Genomic DNA, 19,923 nt, shown 5'->3' with positions numbered 1-19,923 from the left:
TATTGGAGATTAAACTAGTGTATTTAACTTTTTAAATTTAATTTACTGTTCTTATTGTATTTATTATATTTTTGGTATAAAACTTATTGATTTATATTTATTAGAGATTAAACTATTATTTGAGGTTACACTATTTATTGACTAATTTAATATATTTTCAATAATTGCATATTTTCGCTATAAATTTTTAATAATTATTGGAGATTAAACTATTGCTATTTATTAGAGTTAGACTATTAATTTAACTGAAATTAGGAGTGTTCATGGGTTGGTTCAGTTCGGTTGTAGGTTGTTTAGTCAACCAAATTGACTTGGCCAGGTTGAGGGGTTGGTCATTTGGAACCGTTTGACCATTTGTGAAAACCGACCAACTCGGGTTATTTTAATTTGGGTCATTTTTCAGTTTGGTTGGTTAGTTCAAAAGATTTAAACTTAAAAAAGTAAATTTGTGATATAAAATATTTTAGACTAAGAAACATTGGAATTTTTCCACTTTTGTATTGAAAAAATATATTTAAAATATAAAATATTAATGTGTATGGTCAAATCATTCAATTTTGGTCTGTTTATAAATGACCAAAGCAAAACTGATCCAAGTTGGTTGAGTTGGAAAATTGTTGAGCAAAAGTCGACCGAAAATCGACCAATTTGTGTCAAGTTGATTGGATTGGTCAGTTTCATCAATTTGATGATCAACCCTAGTTGAAATCCCATGCATTGCGCGGGTCCCCGCTAGTTTTGAATTTTATGTGAAGGATAATTGATAGCTTATGTTGTTTTTTACAAATCTTAATCAAATAATTGGAAAGGATAATTGATAGTTTATGTTTTCTACATGTCTTAATCAAATAATTAGAAATTTTGTTGTTTATTTGTGTTATTTTACTTATTTTTTACCTATATATGACAAGAAATAATAGGAAATTAGATGTGGGTTCTAAAACCAAACCACCCCTACCCTTGAATGCGCAAAATGTAGGATTGGGGAGGGTTTTGCATTTTCATATACAACAAAGGGTTTGAATTCAATTCTGAAAAACCGACCTGTTACGGGTTTTGAGATAGATACAGTTGAGAGGTTTACTGAGTCCACCCCTTTGCCATCCCTATATGTAGGTGTTCCCAATGTGTTGCAAAATACTATGACCAGAGATGGCCCCACCTATTAAAACAAGATCTATATATGGTTTTCAAAACTGGATCGGACTAGATGGTTGGACCGGAAAACTAGGAACAGTCAGGTGATAAGTTATGTTTTACCCCAAAACCGTTGATTTGATCAATAAACCGTTGATTCAGGCAGTCAAAACGTTTTTTTTATTTTTTGTCAGAATGGGCCATCTGTAATTTGGTTTACACGGTCAGACCGTTCAACAGAAGAACCGGACCCCCGACCGGTTCGTTGTTCGATTCGATTTGGAAAACCTTTTGGATCTATCGAACAAAAACTCAGCATACACTCCCAAAACAAGGGTAATCCAATCGCACGTTGAGGGGCCTACGGAAGAGAATGAAAAACGAGTTTCAACTTATTAGACACATTCCGTTGCCGGGAATCGAACCCGGGTCTCCTGGGTGAAAGCCAGATATCCTAACCGCTGGACGACAACGGATTACTGTTACGAGATGCACTAAAACATAACTTAAAATATAAGAAATATTAATTTTGTTTCTGTAAAAGGCTGTAGTTCACGTCAACAATGCTCTATACTAATATACTTGCTATGACCTATGACCATCCAAAAATTTTTGTAAAAGAGTTTTTAAATGAAATGTCTATTAATTATTTCTTTCTTTAATTTAGTTTTAATTGAATACTCTATTTATTATATTAAAAATTCTATTTAACATATAAACGACTAAGTACAACAATTAATATAAGATTAGATGTCTAATAGTATTATAAATTAGTTAATTAATTAATTAGGCTGAATGATTCCTAACCTAAATATTCTATATGAATTAGATTAGAAAATATTAATTTTATCCAGATTTAATTTTATATTAACCCAATATTATATGCATTCGATTAAAAGTTAATTTAATAAAAAATAAATATAATGGTTAAGAATGAAAAGAATTCACGGACTTGTCAATTTAAAAACATACAAACTATAGTCCGTATTTTTTCACATGCATTCTAATGATGCATACACTAAAATAATTAATTCAAAGAAATAATCAACAATAATATTAATTTATATTATACATAAAAAAGGATTATGCCAACATCACTGCATCAGCAATTCAGTAGTCTTAGCTCGTGGTGGGTCAATAGTTTAATTATTTGAACCGTGACATCATAATCATATAATAAAAATACAAAAATAGATAAAAATGTAAAAATGCAGAAAAAAGGTAAAAAAAATTAAATGTGCCCTGAGGATTCAGAAACTGATTTGAATATATCTTGAGGTTTTAAAATTGACCCCAGTGGACTTAAATATACGCTCAATTAATAAAAAGCATTGGGAACCATTTACACATCATCACATGACCCATTTAAATTAAGAATAGAAACCCTATTTAAATGTTTTGCTCAATGTTTGCAACCTGTCATTACTTGGTCATTGGGTCATGGGTTACATATTATATGTACTAAAAATTTAGAGTCGATAGCTTTGTGCTTGGTAGTTCGAGGGGTGATCTTTAGGAATGGCAATGGGGTGGGGCGGGGCAGGGCCGGGTTTTGTCTGCCCTATACCCAAACCAGAATTGAAATTCCCCACCCCGAACCCTAGAGATGCTAAAAATCTTAACCTCATCCCTGTTCTCGACCCCCAACTTTACCTTACCCCACCTTGATCATTCTTGTATATTTATAGATTTATTTATTTTTTATTGTTTGAAACCTACTTAGAACTATTTTATATTATGCAATATAATATATAATAATATAATATACATTAGCATATATTAACAATTTTATATGTATTATGTTATATAATATAGTCGGGGTGGGGTAGACAAATTACTGTCCCCGCCCCGACCCTGACCCCTAGGATTTCAGGTTTTCCCCGAACCCCGACCAGTAGCCAAAAAATCCAGTTAGACCAGGGCGGGATCCCACGGGGATGGGTCAAATTGCCATCTCTAGTGATCTTTATATCATTTTGGAGTAACATTTTGAGATCTGTATCCCAAATATATACATATATTATATGTAGAAAATAATTATATTATATTTTATTGATATAATATTATATTTATACCTATATATATATATATATTTTTTTTTTCTAACATGTCACGACCTAACCCGTTTTACCTAGATAGTCGAACTAGTGACTCGTGATGTAGAGGCAAAAATGGTTAAACTTTTGGGTTGGTTTTTAAAATATTGGTTTTGCCTTTTTATGACTACCAAGAGTTATATTTTGTATAAACAATTCCAAATTATTGGAATTGATCCCCACCCAAGCTGGTTCCAAGGTCTAAGGGTTTACCATACCCAACTGACTAGGAAAATGACCTTGGTTGGCCTTGGTGAAACCAGCCTTGGAACTGAATTTGCCTTAAAATAAATCTCAAATTACTTAGAGGATGAAAAGATTTGAACCCAAGTACTCATGGTTGCAAATTCCATGGTCTCATGAGCCACTTAATTGAATTGACAAATTTTCTTCAATTTAATATTTAAAATTTTGAATGTTTATAATAAGTAATGTAAATGGTAATATTTAAACAATTAAACATAATGACAATCTTTGAATTATATATTATCATTATTGAAAATCAAGTTTAAACCTATTATTATTATTATTATTATTATTATTATTATTATTATTATTATTATTATAAATAATAGCTTCCATGCGCAGGCCCTCATGCCGAACTTGGAACCACCAAGGTCAAAACTGAACTTGGAACCAATTTTGACAGGGTAGGTTTTGGTCCTAAAGTGACTTGGAACAGAATCGAATTGACCCATGCTCACCCCTAGAAATACTCTCCCCCACCAACTCTGTCCAATTTGGCAATGTTTCTTGGGCCTCACTTCTAATATCTTTTGCAAAGCTTGGAGAGGTATTAGTAGGTGTTAGTACCCACATTCATACTATGACATGACCCCAGTTTTTCTCCCTCACTTTAGATCCATGGGAATTTCTTTCTTTTTTCCCCAAATGACAAGCAAGGAATGCAGCCTATGAAGATCAAAGATGATTAAGGCCATGTTTGGGAGTACTTAAAAATAAGTGCTTATTTGGGCTAGGACCACACCATTAAGCACTTATTGGTGTTTGGGAAATAAGTCTGAAATAAGTATTTATTTTAAAAATAATGGCTTATTTTTTAAGCCCATAATTTTAACTTTTTTAAGTGATTATACAATAAGCACTTATTCATTTTTTCCCAAAATTATCCTAGTTGATGTTTGGGTGATGGTTGATCTGGCCAAGGATGCCACGTGGTAGCCTCCGTGGCCATCCTCTCTCTTAAGTCACGTTGACACCACGTGTGATAGAAGAGCACAACTAAGAAGGAGTGTCCTGCACGGACAAGGAAATTGACCTTGCCGAGGAAGAGAAAACCTCCTGAAGACCTTGGCGGACAACCTCATCCCAATAACCCTGGGAGCCCTATCCATCTGGAACATGGACATCCAACTATAAACAGGTATTCCCCGCTTGAGGTAAGGGACTTTTGGAAGAACATTCTTTCAATATCTCTCTACACTATCTCTTTAGCCAGGAATAGCATTATTTCAACTTGTTCAGCCCAACCACCTCCTTCTCTGCCCAACTAACTTGAGCGTTAGAGTATCTACCCGAGGATTAACTCCTTGAGCCTTTTACCATTCTCTTGGTTGCAGATCTCAGTGCACGACTTAGTCCTTCAACATAGGCCCCATCTAGTTGGCAGGATTATTTGATTGTGTCCTTAGTTCGGAACACCTCAGATTGGACAACATTAGGTTGGCGCCGTTTGTGAGAAGCATACAAAAAGCCATTTCCCAAACACCTTTCTGCGGACTTAAATCAACCATACCTAAAAACATATCCAACCGCTCTAGAGCCTATTCCCCATCTCATGGGTTCTACTCACTTTGCAACTTTCCACCTTAGGAGTCCAACATCAGATTGCGGTCGACCCAACGCAATTCCAAGCCATAAAATAGAAAGTCAACCGCATCCTAGCCATGATGGAGATGTTGGGGCAACCAACTCATCCTCCCCAAGCTACATGCCCTGCCACACAAGCACCTCCTATAGCCGATACTCGCACCGAGAACACCAAAAGGTGCCATGCAGATAGGCACAGGGCCCAACCCGATCATGAATGACCGCAACCATCCAAAAGACCTGACTCCCTAGCCTGGCCTCGCGCACACGACATCCATAGTAGATCCTATCACTTCGCCTGAGTGCCAGCGAAAGAACGGCTCAACCAACGTCTATAGCAGCCACCAATCTCGATAGTTGAATCTAGCTCGGTCTAAGATCAGCCTACAATCCCAAAAGGGGAGAAATCAACAAACATGGTCCTAGACGATAGAGACATTTTGATCAAAGAATTGAGAGAGCGGCTAGTCGAACTGGAGTGCAGCTAAGCGAATAGAAGCGTTGCCCCTTCGACGGCTCGACTAATAGAGTGGCACCACGGTCAATAGCCTAACAAAGAGCCAATCTTCGTCCAAGAAATCGTTGACGAGCTCCTCCAGGCCGGATGGTGACCTCCTCAGTTCGAGAAGTATGATGGAGCCTCGGACCCCAATGACCACATTGAGGGGTTCAAGGCGACAATGATGCTACATAGCTCCTCCGAAGGCCTCATGTGCAAGGTCTTCATCGCCACCCTCCATGGAGTCACCAAAACCCGGTACGCCTCCCTTCCTCCATGGTCTATATCCTCCTAGTAGCAATAGGAGACGTAGTTCCTGGTGCAGTTCACCGCCAACCAAAGGCACTGAAGACGTCAACCAACCTTATGCAAGTGTGAGAAAGGAAATGAGAGGCCTTGAGGGAATACTTGGAAATGTTCAACACCAAGGCCCTCTAGGTCTGAGCCCTAAATCAGTTAGTAGTTGTGATTGCCATAATGAGCAGATTGCGTTCCTCGATGTTCAGCTTCTCTTTGCAAAAGAACCCTTTGCCCAACTTGACCGCGCTCATGAAGCATGAACAAAAGTATACGAATGCTGAAGAGGCCCAAGCGTTGCACAAGGAGGATGAAGACCTGCATGACTGGAAGCATAGAGACCACGACCGCTGAAGATCGGATAGAGAAACCAAGAGGCTAGACCGCTGACTAGACCATAAACCGAGGAACCCACTACGGACGTATCACAACTTTACTCCACTCAACACTCTGCGGGCTCACATACTGATGCAAATCCACAATCACAACTTCATCAAGTGGCCCGCGAAGATGAAAACCCAAGGCTACAAGAGAAATCGAGACCACAACCATGACACTAAGAGCTTCCATGACCTTCACCACCACTTGGAAAACCTCATTTGACGCAGATTTATCAATATCAAAGAACATAAACCTAGAGAAGAATCGCACTGCACTGATGGCCCGCCAGCCCGAGCTCCCCCTATCAGGGTCATCACCATCATCTCGGGCGGGACGACCCTTAAAAGGGAAACTAGTCACAAAAGATCTACCCGAGGAGCTAGAGTTCTAAGACTAAAATGTCCCAATGAAAATTAGTGTTGAACACTAATAGCGAACGGACTGTACAAATTCAATAAATAAAAAATCCTCTTCAAGCACAAATGACCAAACTCCCATGCACAACCCGATAGAACTCCAATTGTCGAAGTTCGTATTGACCAACAATTGTAGTGTGATGAGAACCTCACGAAAGACCTGATCGACCACAGACGGTCGAGGCGAGAACAAGCCCCTGATGGGCACCACAGGAACGACGTCCCTACCAAAATGGCAAGAGGATGGCTATTGAACTCCACTCTCATAGTCGGAGTAGAGATAACCGAGGACCACGGCTAGCCCAGCCAAAGAGCGTGAAGCTCTCCAAGACCAAGTGCCATTGAGCTCCCCAACAACGTTGAGAGTTTGGAAGCACCTCGGCCAACATAAGACCAAAGCCACTAAGTCAGAGACCTGAGCTAGCGAAGAACAAAGACCTCGGTCAGCATAAGATAGAGGCCACTAAGCCAGAGACCTTGGCTAGCATAAGATCGAGGCCAACGAAAACCAAAGACCTCGGCCAACATGAGACCGAAGCCACTAAGATAGGGACCTCAGCTAGCAAAGGCCAAAGACCTCGGCTAGCACAAGACCAAGGCCACTAAGCAGGAGACCTCGACTAGTGAAGATTGAAGACTTGGGCAAAATGAGACCGAAGCCATAGGGCTGAAAACCCTAATTACAACATTAAATCCAAAACTTTGACTAGATTAAGAGCCAAGTACAAAAGCATGACGTACACTTCCTATCGACCGACCTAATTCTGAAGCACAACTTAGAAAAGAGAAGGGAAAAAAACAACATAGAAAGTGCTTGGTAGAAAGACAAAACTTCCATTAATGAAAAAAGTTGATACAATGATTGCCAGCTCAGCATACCGAGTTGTGTACAACAAAAATCCAAAAAAGGGGAATCAATCTAGGCTAGTTGTGGCATCTGCAAGGCTCACCTCTTCGTGAGTGGTCGCACTATTGTTCGGGGCAGAGTGCTCAACTAGCGGCGCTTAGAGGTGTAAAATGGGTCGTGCTAGGCTGACACGACACAACTCGTAAGCAGCTCACGCAAAGTGCAGGCCATGTCATGTTGGTCCGCAAGCTGTCCCAAGTCGTGCCTCCCTCCCTTGTGATAACTTGAGAGGTCGGCCCGGCACGGCCCACAGCCCAAACCCGTGTGGATCTGTGTCGTGCTGTGGGTTGGGCTGGTCCATGGGCCGAGCCTTAGGCCAAGCCGGGCCATGGACTGGCCAAAGCTAATTATTTAAAAATTAAAAAAAGCTTAAAAATTTAATTTTATATGAATTTTGATGTATATAATTGCTTATATATACAATAATTAAATAAATTAATATAATAAAATTGAAAACAATTATTTATTTTATTAATATATTACATACTATATATTATTATATAATTATAATTTATATAATATATTATATATCATATTATATAATATAAATATTATATATATGTATATATATAATATAAATAATATATATGGGCCATGAGCAGCACGAACTACGAACCCAAAACCCAGGCCCAACATGGCCTGAAACTTCGTGTCGGGCCTAGCACGGTCCATGTGCTGTCGTGCCGGGCCGATCCAAAGCCAAGCCCGCAGCCTGACCCGATTTACACCTCTAGGCAGCGCCGATGCCTTGGCATTAAAGGGACCGTACTGTTCCACAACCGTGGCAATCTTAGGATGCTCGCGCATGACCCTTTAGTAGCGAGCAAAGTCGGTTTGCTAGGATTACGTAGTGTAATCATCGAGGGCAATCTAAAACTCCTTAAACTTCTTGTACCTGGCGACCACCTCCTCCTCGGCGCATAGCAGTTTTTCCTTAGGCTCCTCGGCCGCCTTCCTTGTCTTGTTGCGATCTCCCTTGAGCTCATGAGCGCAACTCTTCAAACGTCTCAACTCTTCGTCCTTGTCTGTCATCGCTTATCTTAGCTCGGTCATCTAAGCCAGTTAGCCTGCATACGAAAGAATTTGCCCTCCTGAGCCTCGGCCATTTGACGAAGGGTGTACACCCTGTTGACCAACTTTGTCACCGTGCAAATAGCTTGAGAAACATGAATTCAACAAGTACGACCAAATAAACTGAAGAATAGAGGAGACAATATGAAAAGCTTACTACAACGCACTCCCGGATGGCAGTGCTCTCTAGCACCCCGCTTGTGCAGTCGCTGGTCTCTCTTCAGATGTTTGGCAGCAGATTGGCCCTCGCTAACTACTCGGGCATGCCCTTAGTCTCCAAAGTGTCCTCCGGTTGAACACTCCAGCTCGGCCTATAAACCTCAGTTGCCAGCTCTACCAGACTCGGGGATGAAATCTTGAATCCTCTCTATAGCACGTACCTTGGTGGAGACCCACCGAAGACAACGTCCACCACGTCTCCCTCAACTGGCCTCAACCTCTTGCTCAGTCAAGGGTTTACAACCTCAGGACGGCAGCTTGCATACATCTCTGGTTCTCTCCTCCTCGTCCATGATCACCATATCTGCTAGAAAAAACAAGTCAATCGAAGCCGAAGTAATAAAGCAAGAAGAAACACTTACTAAAGCAAGGACAGACCAGTTGGAAGCTCCATCAACCCGACACAGATCAACATTGAGAACAACATGTACTCTTATATGTCGACCCTCATTATCCTCCCAATGGCCGCTAACTCCTCCCTAGATAGCACAACCTCGGTCGGCGCCTTCACTTTGGTCCTCAGGGTAGATAACTCGGTGGGGAACGACCAACCCCTCGGGTAGCACACAAAGAAGAAACCCTCCTTCCAATGTTTCATTGAGGGGTCCCCGATGAGCACCTTATTGTGTTGCTGAGCCGAGAAGTAGTAATTGCCCTATTGGTCTTTCTTTAGGTGCATAAAGTATGTGAACATCGGCAGAGTGATGTCCACATCGTGAACCGAGTAGTAATAATAGAGGCTAACCAAGTACCTAAAAGAATTGGGTATTAGCTAGACTGACTGGATGCAGTACCACCTCAACACTGCCGCAATACTTTCACTTAAAGGAAACCTTAGCTTGACTATCAGGTCGTGCACATATATGCAAAGCTCCCCTGGCCAAGCCAAGGTAGCCCTCTCACCAATACCTAGGCACCTTAGCTCATACTCCTTGACAATACAATAAAAGGCCCTAATTTGGGTCGGGTCCCCGGGAGTCAGTATACAAGGTGAAGACACAAAGTGACTTCCAAACCGCGCGGTGACGCCAAGCCCCTCTTTTGACACAACATCTACTTCGACCTTGTCATTTTCCCTAACCTCGACCTCCCAAAAGGCCACGACCTCCTTTGTCACGACACCTCCACCCTCAGGCCCTTTGTGCTCAATCCCATGGGCATTGGTCTCATGGACCACGAGTGCAATGGCCTCGGGATGAGACCCCTTCTCGGACTCACTACTCAATGTACAAGAGCTAGATGAAGAGGAAGAATAAGAAGACAAGGAAAATGAAGATGTTTTACCAAAGAGATTACACCGCAGAACACCTGAAGCACTAACCTAGGACTATTTCATGCCGAGCTCCTAAGATCTCTCACTCAAAATGATAAAGTAAAATTGCTCGCCTACCCCTTTTATATAAAGGCAGCTAATGGTTCAAATTAAACCAGATCAATGGCACCTATTCGACGCCGCATTTTGCATGCACATAAGCTTGGGAAGATGAAACAACTCATCTGCTGGTCCATTTTGGAAATGGCATGAGTGTTGAACCAGCTGGTCCGCCCAGCAAACCGACTTTAATCTAGGCCAGTCAACTCAAAGAAATTAAAGTTTCTCAATTGAAGACTGCAGAACTTTTCCACAACTAGTCGCGGTCGAGCACTAGACTCCTCGACTTCGGAATTGGGGGAGTGGTATTTGGGTGATGGTTGAGCTGGCCAAGGATGCCACGTGGCAGCATCCGTGGCCGTCCTCTCTCAAGCCACGTTGACACCATGCCTGACGGAAGAGCATGACTAAGGAGTGTCCCGCATGGACAAGGAAGCAGACCCCACCGGGGAAGAAGAAACCTCCCAAAGACTTTGACAGACGACCTCATCTCGACAACCCGGGATCCCTATCCATCTGAAACATGGACATCCAACTATAAATAGGTATTCCCCGCTCGAGGTATGGGACTTTTGTAAGAACACTCTTTGAATATCTCTCTACACTCTCTTCGGCCTAGACAAACCTTATTTGAACTTGCTTAGTCCGGCCACCTCCTTCTCTGCCAACTGACTTGAGCGTCGAAGTACCTACCCAGGGATTAACTCCTTGAGCCTCTGACCTTTCTCTTGGTTACAGATCTCAGTGCATGGATTCGTCCTTCCACCTCGACCTCGTCTAGTTGGCTGAATTATCTAATTGTGTCATTGGTTTGGAACACCTCGGATCGGACAACATTAGTTGAATTTTAAAATGCCACTTATAAAGCTATCCCTAGTTGAAGTTTATAAAAGTATGAAAATACTTCCATAAAAGTGCTTTTATGAAAGTACGTTTATAAAAGTGCTTTCATAAAAGTACTTTCGGAAAGTACTTTTATAAAAATACTTCCATATAAGTGCTTTTATAAAAATACTTCCACAAAAGTACTTTTATAAAACTGCTTTCATAAAAATACCTATATAAAAGTACTTTCATAAAAGTGCTTTCACAAAGTACTTCTGTAAAAGTGCTTTCGTAACATTTAAAAGAAAATGAAGGACAAAATAGTCACAAATGCTTATTTAAGTCCTTATTGGAGAAAGACTACCAAACTTCCAATTAATATGAAATAAGTGCTCATTTTTTAAAATAAGCACTTGAAAAAGTTGGGTGCCAAATTGAAATAATTGCTTATTCAAATAAGCACGTTTTTGAGCACTTAATCAATAAGCACTTAGTTTTAACATAAGCACCAAGGTTTTTAAAACCAAACTGGACAACGTACCTGTCAAGGGTCTGGTTCTCAATTCGAACGGTTCAATTGTTCGAACCGAACGGATGGCCCATTCTAACAAAAAATTTAAAAATTTAAAAAATAAAAACTAGCCAAACCGTTGAGAGGTTCAACCGCCCAGGTCAACGGTTTGCTGACCAAATCAATAGTTTTTGGGGAACTAATGGTTATGGGGTAAAACAGAATCGGTGACCTGATCGGTTCTCGGTTTTTTAGATCCGACCCTCTGGTCCGGTCTAGTTTTGAAAACCATGATAAGCTCTACCAAATAGACTTGTTCCTAGGCCTGGCTTGGCTCAGTCTGCTCTTTGCCTCTTTATCAACAGAAAATGTGTAGGCCCAAGCCCAACCTGACCATCGGGCCTAGATCTTGAGCCCGAACCCGACTCTTATATAAAGCCCAAAGCCCAATTTGTACACAAAATGTCTTATTTTCAATGTATTTTTATAAACTAATATTGTATTAATTTAATAAATTAATAAACTAATTTATATTTCTTAATAGTAAATTAATATTAATTAATAATTTAAGAAACAAATATATATTATACATATTTATTATATATAACATAAATGCTTTTTTATTATATGTAATAGTATCGGGCTGGGCTTATTTAGGAAAGCCCGATCCCGTGGGCCTGAAATTTTGTCTAAGCCCAAAAAGTAATGGGCTGGGCCAGGCCAGGCCATCTGACTAGCCAGCCCATGAATAGGTCTACTCCCAAACATGGCTTAAACGTCATTAGAACTTGTTGGTCTGTTACGAAGAACTAGAGATGATGGGACTCAACAAAATGAATAAACCAACTTCTATTGTTTGTTGCTCTGGACTGCCATGTGCGGTTATTGCTTTTAACCTCCTTTGCAAACTTTGGAGATGAGAGAACTCTATCAAATCTCTGTTATTTTGCAGAGTTGAAACAAATCCAAGTTTACAAGTAAAGCAAATGCGATCCATCTTTATCTTTGGATATTCTATTCTCATCCATTTTTTGTTATACAATTCATGAACTTAGTTACCATATGTAGAATATTGTAAATTTATATATATTATATTATAAAGCGATTAGGTCCTACGTAAGCAGTCCTCTCCTTCTCCAGTTCCCCTTTCTCTGTTCTCTTCTTAAACCTCTCTCCTTTCTCCCTTACTCCTTTTCCAGTTATCTCATTCACTCATGTCAACAATGCTCTGTACTTGCCATGACCACAAATAAATTTTTTCTTTGTAAAAGGATTTTTTTTTTTCTTTTTGTAAAGAACATTTTTAAGAGATAAAAGTAATCAAAAGATATTAAGAACTTAATTGGCATTAAATGAAATGTCTATTAATTATCTCTTTCTTGAATATAGTTTTAATTGAATGCCCTATTTATTATATTAGAAAACTTATTTAATATATAAATTGAGTGCAATAATTAATATAAGATTATATGTCTAATAATATTATGAATAAATAAATAAATTAATTTGGCTGAATGGTTACTAACCTAAATGTTCTATATATTAGATTAAAAAATATTAATTTTATCTAGACTTAAGTTTATATTAACCCAATATTCTATGCATTTGATTAAAAGTTAATTTAATAAAAATAAATATATGATGATTAAGAAGGAGAATAATTCCTGGACATGCCTATAAAAAAGGTACAAACTATAGTCCTTATTTTTTCACATTCTAATGATGTATGCATGTACTAAAATAATTAATTCATAGAAATAATTAACAATAACATTAATTTATATCATACATAAAAAAGGATTATGTCCACATCAGCGATTCAATAGTCTTAGTTAGGGGTGTCAATGGTATTCGAAAATCCAATTTCAAATTTGAAATTTGACATAATTGAATTGAATTTGTTTACATAATCGAATTGAATTTGAATATGATCTGATTTGATTCGATAAATATTTGAAATCAGTCGATTTATTTAATTCTTACTTTTGATCAAAAACCATTGATTTGGTAAAAAATCATTTCACAAGAGTGGTTGAACTTCTATCTCATTTGACCTAGTCATCCGGTCATGGGTTACACACTTTATGTACTAAAATTTCTAGAGTCCATAACTTTGTGCTTGGTAGTTTGAGGGGTGATCTTTATATCATTTAGGGATAATGTTTTGAGATCTACGTGTCCTAAATATATACATATATTATATCTTATTTTATTGATTTAATATATATATATATATTTGCTAGTCTAACCAGTGACCCGTAACCTAGAGGCAAAGCCGGTTCGGTCTCTGGTATAAACAACACTTTATTGGAACTTTCTTGTTCAAATCATCAAAGAAATTTTCTCTCATCCTTGGTGAATGGATTGCTCTACAAAGGAATTAATTATAACCATAACAGCATGAGATTTGTGATTTCTCACACCTTGAGAGAAGGAAACAGATGTGCTGATTTCCTTGCGAATGCCGGTATTGGTGCTAATGCCATGTAGCTTTTGATACCGTTTCAAATCTTCCGATTGATCTTAAAAAATTAATGCATGAGGATTATATTAATATCCCTCTGTTGCGTATTGATTAGTTAGGTTGTAATGTGGTTTGCTTGTTTATTTTGGGTGGGTTAAGGCGAGAGCATTTTGTTTTGGGCTTGGGACAAGGCGGGCTATGTCCATCCCTATTATATTTATTTTTCCTTTTGATAATGATTAATAAAATTTGTAGGTAGCCGCCCCCTCCACCTGCAATAAACTTTGGGGGTCTAACTTGTAAATTAAAAAAAATTAAAAACTTGATTAGGAAAAAACAACTAACCTCGCTTGTTTGATAAAATGCATAAAGTATATGATCTTAACATATATTATCTTTCATTGCTTTCTTATGAAACGGTTTTTATAGTTTAATAATGGATTATTTGATAGCAGATCTAAAGGTTAAATCAAGAGCTAATTTGTGTTTCATTTCGATGCATTTTTTTTTTGTCAAGATACAATTATAAAAATAATTTTAATAAGTTGAAGAAATATAAAGTTATTAAATCAGAGTGGCGCAGCGGAAGCGTGGTGGGCCCATAACCCACAGGTCCCAGGATCGAAACCTGGCTCTGATATAGCGATATGCATAGTAATGCTTCCAAAACCAACTTTTTAAGCTTGGATGGCATAATTCCAGATTTTGGGTTAAGATAAATGTGGAGAACTGGACTTTGAGTTTGAGCTGTCTATGTTTAACTTTTAGAGAAATTTCTCACAGATATGCCTCTAATCTTCATCTTCATGGATGCAAATTATCCGAGTACTGAATTAGCTGTACAGATAAACTTGTAAATAGGGGTATAAATGGATCGAATTCAAATCTGATGGATATTGAAAATTAATATCCGAATTTGAATTCGATTAAACATTTGAATATTTAATTCGATTAATTAATTATTTTAGATAATTAATAAATATATAAAATAAATATTTTATTGACATAAAGTATATGAATATATAAATTTTATATAACTTAATTATTATATATATAAATTATATAAAATATTTTATATATTATATATAAGAATTAAATAATCAGTCGAATTCAAATATTTATCGAATCGAATCAAGTCATATCCAAATTCGACTGATTAGATATTCAAATTATCCGAATTCGATTTAATTATATCAAATATCGAATTCGAAATCAAATTTTTGAATACCATTGACACCCCTACTTATAAACTTGATTCATGGGGCTCTGATTGAACCACCAATGGGAATATGAACCTCTTAATTCCCAGGAGACATCTCTTGCGCCAATTGCTTTAAACAGTCCATCTGCACCCTAGAACAAAACCCATAGTAGTAGGGGTGTAAACGGATCGAATTCGAATCGGATCAAGCAATGTTTGAATTCGAATTCGATTAGAAAATCTAATATCCAAATTCGATTCGATATCCGATGGATATTGAAAATTAATATCCGAAATCGAATCCGATTCGATTCGAATTCAATTAATTAATTATTTTAGATAATTAATAAATATATAAAATAAATATTTTATTGATATAAAGTATATAAATATATAAATTATTTATATAACTTAATTATTATATATTATATAAAATATTTTATATATTATATATAAGAATTAAATAATTGATCGAATTCGGATATTTATCAAATCGAATCAGGTCATATCTAAATTCGAATCTGATTAACTATTCGATAAGAATAGAATATCCGAATTCGACCGATTAAATATTTAAATTATCTGCATTTGATTCGATTATGTTGAATATCGAATTTAAAATCAGATTTTCGAATACCCTTGACACCCCTACTCATACTAGTGTAGGACACTAGGAATTCTGAAACGTTCTTACAAAAGCTGTTCTTATGAATCTGCAATGGCTTATGTATGGAAGTAAGAAGGAAAACATTAATCATTGCAATTTTCTTGTTGTTTTGAGAGAGCTCCTTGGTTTTTGGGTCAAACTCGGTTGTCACAACTCACAATTGATAGTTGGTTTGATTTTGGCTACGTCAGAACAGTTTATAACCAGTTTGGGTCCATTCAATTTATCCCAAACAAGATCCATCCATTGACAGCTCTATGGTACAGAATGGTTTTGACAATACCATTGTAACGTTTTATTGGGAGCATATCTGGATTCTTTTAGTTCTTTAATTCCATATCTAGAATCTTCTAAGATTTTATGTATTAAAATTTTACAACCTACGTGGATTGGGCTGGTCCTATGGGCCACAGAGCCCAGCCAAGCTTGGGCTTCCTCGTCAAAGGACTGTAGGTTTTGCCCAAACCCCAATTTAAGGCAGCCCCAGGCGTGGTACTACGTACTTTAGGTTTGCTTGTGATGGTGGCATAATAGGTATTTGAAGGTTAGACCAAGAGCTCATTTTAGTTCAAATTTAGTTGTGTTTCCTTTTGAAACATGTTTTCTTTTTTTGTCAAGATACAAATATAAAAACAAATTTAATGAATTGATGGAATATAAAATTAATAAATCAGAGTGGCGCAGTGGAAGCGTGGTGGGCCCATAACCCACAGGTCCCAGGAACGAAACCTGGTAATCTTTCTAAAACCAGCTTTTTAAGCGTAGAAGGCATAATTCCAGATTTTGGGTTAGATATATGTGAACTTTGAATTTGAGCTGTTTAAGTGTTTGTTTTAGAGAAACTTCTCACAGATATGAATCTAATCTTCATCAACGATGCAAATTATATCCAAGTACTGAATTAGCTGTCCACATAAACTTCTAAATAAGTGTGTAAATGGATTGAATTCGAATTGGATCAGACAATATTTACATTTAAATCTGATTAAAAAATCTGATATATGAATTTGATTTGATATCTAATTGATATTGAAAATTAATATCTGAATTCAAATTCGATTAAATATTTTGAATATTCGATTCGATTTAAATTTGATTAATTAATTATTTTAAATAATTAATAAATATATAAAATTGAATCATGTCATATCTGAATTTGGCCAATTAAATATTCAAATTATTCGAATTTGATTCGATTATATATCAAATATCAAATTTTCAAATACCATTAACATATACTTATAAACTTGATTCATGGGCCAATTGCTTTAAATAGCCCATCTGCACCCTAGAACAAAACCCATAGTAGTGTAGTAAGGGAATTCTGAAACGTTGTTACAAAAGCTGTTCTTATGAATCTGCAATGCCTTACGCAGGGAAGTAAGAAGGAAAGCATTAATTGCAATATTTTTCTTGTTGTTTTGAGAGCTTGGTTTTTGGGTCAAAGTATATAGTCACAACTCACAATTGATAATTGGTTTGATTTTGGCTACATCTATTTTATAGAACAGTTTATAACCAGTTTGGGTCCATTCACTTGATCCCAAACAAGACCCATTCCCTTGACAGCTCTACGGTACAGAATGGTTTTGACAATACCATTTTTTTTTCTTTATTTTTTGGTTTTGTCTTTCAACGACTCCACATCCACAAACATGTTCCGATGTGCTTCCAACAAGATTTATAACTACACATTTCAATCATGTGTTGTATCTGAAAATCTGCTCCCAATATGTTGGACGCGTATTATAACATATCTGGATTCTTTTAGGTTTTGTATGTTGTATCTCTGACCCCGAACTCAAATATCCTGTCCTGTCCCTGTCTTGTACCTCAATAGGACTAGTAATTTCAATCTCATTCTCTTCCCCACGAGGATTGGGAACTGCCAAATTTGCCTTGCCACTAGGAGTGTTAATGGTATTTGAAAATCTGATTTCGAATTCGATATTTGATATAATTGAATCGAGCTCGGATAATTCGAATATTCAATCGGTCAAATTCGAATATTATCTATTTCGATTCAATAAATATCTGAATTTGACCGATTATTTAATTTTTATATATAATATATAAAATATTTTATATAATTTATATATAATAATTAAGTTATATAAATAATTTATATATTTATATATTTTATATTAATAAAATATTTATTAATTATCTGAAATAATTAATTAATTGAATTCGAATTGAATCAAATATTTGAATATTTAATCAGATTTGAATTCGAATATCAGATTTTCTAATTGGATTCGAATTTGAATATTGCCTGATCCAATTCGAATTCGATCTGTTTACACCCCTACCTGCCATGCCCGCTCATGCTAAACATGTTAAAATGCTGGAATCATTTTAATTCAGCCACTCTGGAGCAGATCTCCACTAACAACAGTGATCATCAAAACATTTGGATTTCAATGATGGAATCACTTATTTATAATATAACCCGTGTGATGCACGTATACATGCTAAAGATAAATAAAACCCCGTTTAGTTCATAGGAATAGGGGTCTGGAATCGGAATCGGAATGGGTTATTCCGATTCCAACTGTGTGGTTGAATGGAATCGGAATTCCATTCCCATTTTTGCTGGAATGACATTCCCCCATTTGAGGGAATGGCCATTCCCTATCCCTCCCTTGGGAATTAAATCTCGTTTCTGCTGATTTCAATTCCCATTCTCATTCCTGTCTGAACCAAACATACTATGGGAATGGATCATTCCGATTCTGATTCCACAGGATTTCAATTCTGATTCTGATTCCGATTTTAACTACAATTTGTCTAATCCAATACTTGGCTTTATACTTGTAAAAGCATGCATATGCACGGGGAGAGGCAGTTCAGTAGTTTGTTTTCTTATTACTGTGTGTGTGAAGCCCGGAGGCCGGAGCACGGAGGAGAATTCCATTGCATCGAGACTCAAGATTATCATCGAGGGTGACTCTAAGTTCATGATAGACTGTTCAAACAAGCAAGTGGAGTCTCCGTGGAGACTGAAGCCTATCATCGAAGACTGCTTAACTTTGCTCGATCGGGATGATGGAGGGGTAATGCGGTTTACCGTCATATCTTTTTCGTGAAGCCAACAAAGTTGTTGATTGGTCAGCTAATCGTGCTCAATCATTTCCTACTCAATGTTTCTAATATTCATATGCCTTTTGCTCTTATGACTTATTAATTGTTTTGTTTTTGGAATGTGCTACTCATCTTGTGTATAGAGGTGCATGTAGGGCGGGTTGGGCCGAGTTTATGGTCAATCCGGGCCCGACTCTAAAATTTAGGCTTATGGCCCGAGCTCGGACCAAATTCAAGGTGAAGTTTGTTTTTTCAATTCGAGGCCAGCTGGCACTGTAATTTGATGAATTCGGGTTGGGCTTGAGCCTGGGCCGGGTTTACGTTGGTCAATGAACCCACTCTAAAATTATACATATATGTATTTATGCAAATATGTATACATATATTTATGTATATATGCATGCAAAACATGTATGTAAATAGGTAAATATGTATACAAATGTATATATATATATATATGTATATACAAATATATGTGTATATATATGTAAATATGTATGTGTAATTAACATATATATACATATGTGTATAGTTAGAATGGGCTCGTGTTGGGTTTAAGCTACCTAAGAGCTAGGCCCAAGCATGGCCTGAAAAATAGAAAAGCTCAATTTCTTGGGCCCAAGCCCAGCTTGAAGACCAAAAATCTAAGCCCAATCCATGTAAAATTTCCAACTGGACCAGTTTGGGCTCGGGTTGGGCCCGCCCAAGTTGGACCCCTAATTGTATAACACCTCTTCCATTGTAGCAAAAAACAGAAAAAGCGATGGAGGGTAGAGATAAAATCAGGCACTCTAACCCATGTAAATAATTAATTATGGGTGTGTATGAGGATATTACTTTAGCCACTCTGGCTTCCCGAAAGAAAAAAAAAAATAGTGAAGTCGGCCTCTTGGATACAGAAAAAAAATTTATCTTATTATATGACTTTTGCTACACAATGCAGTGC

The 19,923-nt window shown here is 37.2% G+C and overlaps 2 non-coding genes across 2 annotated transcripts; one reads left to right on the top strand and one right to left on the bottom strand.

Annotated features, from left to right (window-relative positions):
- Positions 1-1,541: 1,541 nt before the first annotated feature.
- TRNAE-UUC (transfer RNA glutamic acid (anticodon UUC)) lies at positions 1,542-1,613 on the bottom strand. The gene has a single exon. It is a non-coding gene; the product is annotated as a tRNA-Glu (tRNA).
- A 12,980-nt stretch (positions 1,614-14,593) lies between these two features.
- Positions 14,594-14,665, top strand: TRNAM-CAU (transfer RNA methionine (anticodon CAU)). The gene has a single exon. It is a non-coding gene; the product is annotated as a tRNA-Met (tRNA).
- Positions 14,666-19,923: the final 5,258 nt, after the last annotated feature.

Source organism: Nelumbo nucifera, chromosome 2, assembly GCF_055504915.1.
Source record: "Nelumbo nucifera cultivar China Antique chromosome 2, China Antique-T2T, whole genome shotgun sequence".
In the NCBI taxonomy this organism is placed as follows: Eukaryota; Viridiplantae; Streptophyta; class Magnoliopsida; order Proteales; family Nelumbonaceae; genus Nelumbo; species Nelumbo nucifera.
Note: the sequence above shows the minus strand (reverse complement) of the source record. Positions and strands in the feature narration are given on the sequence as shown.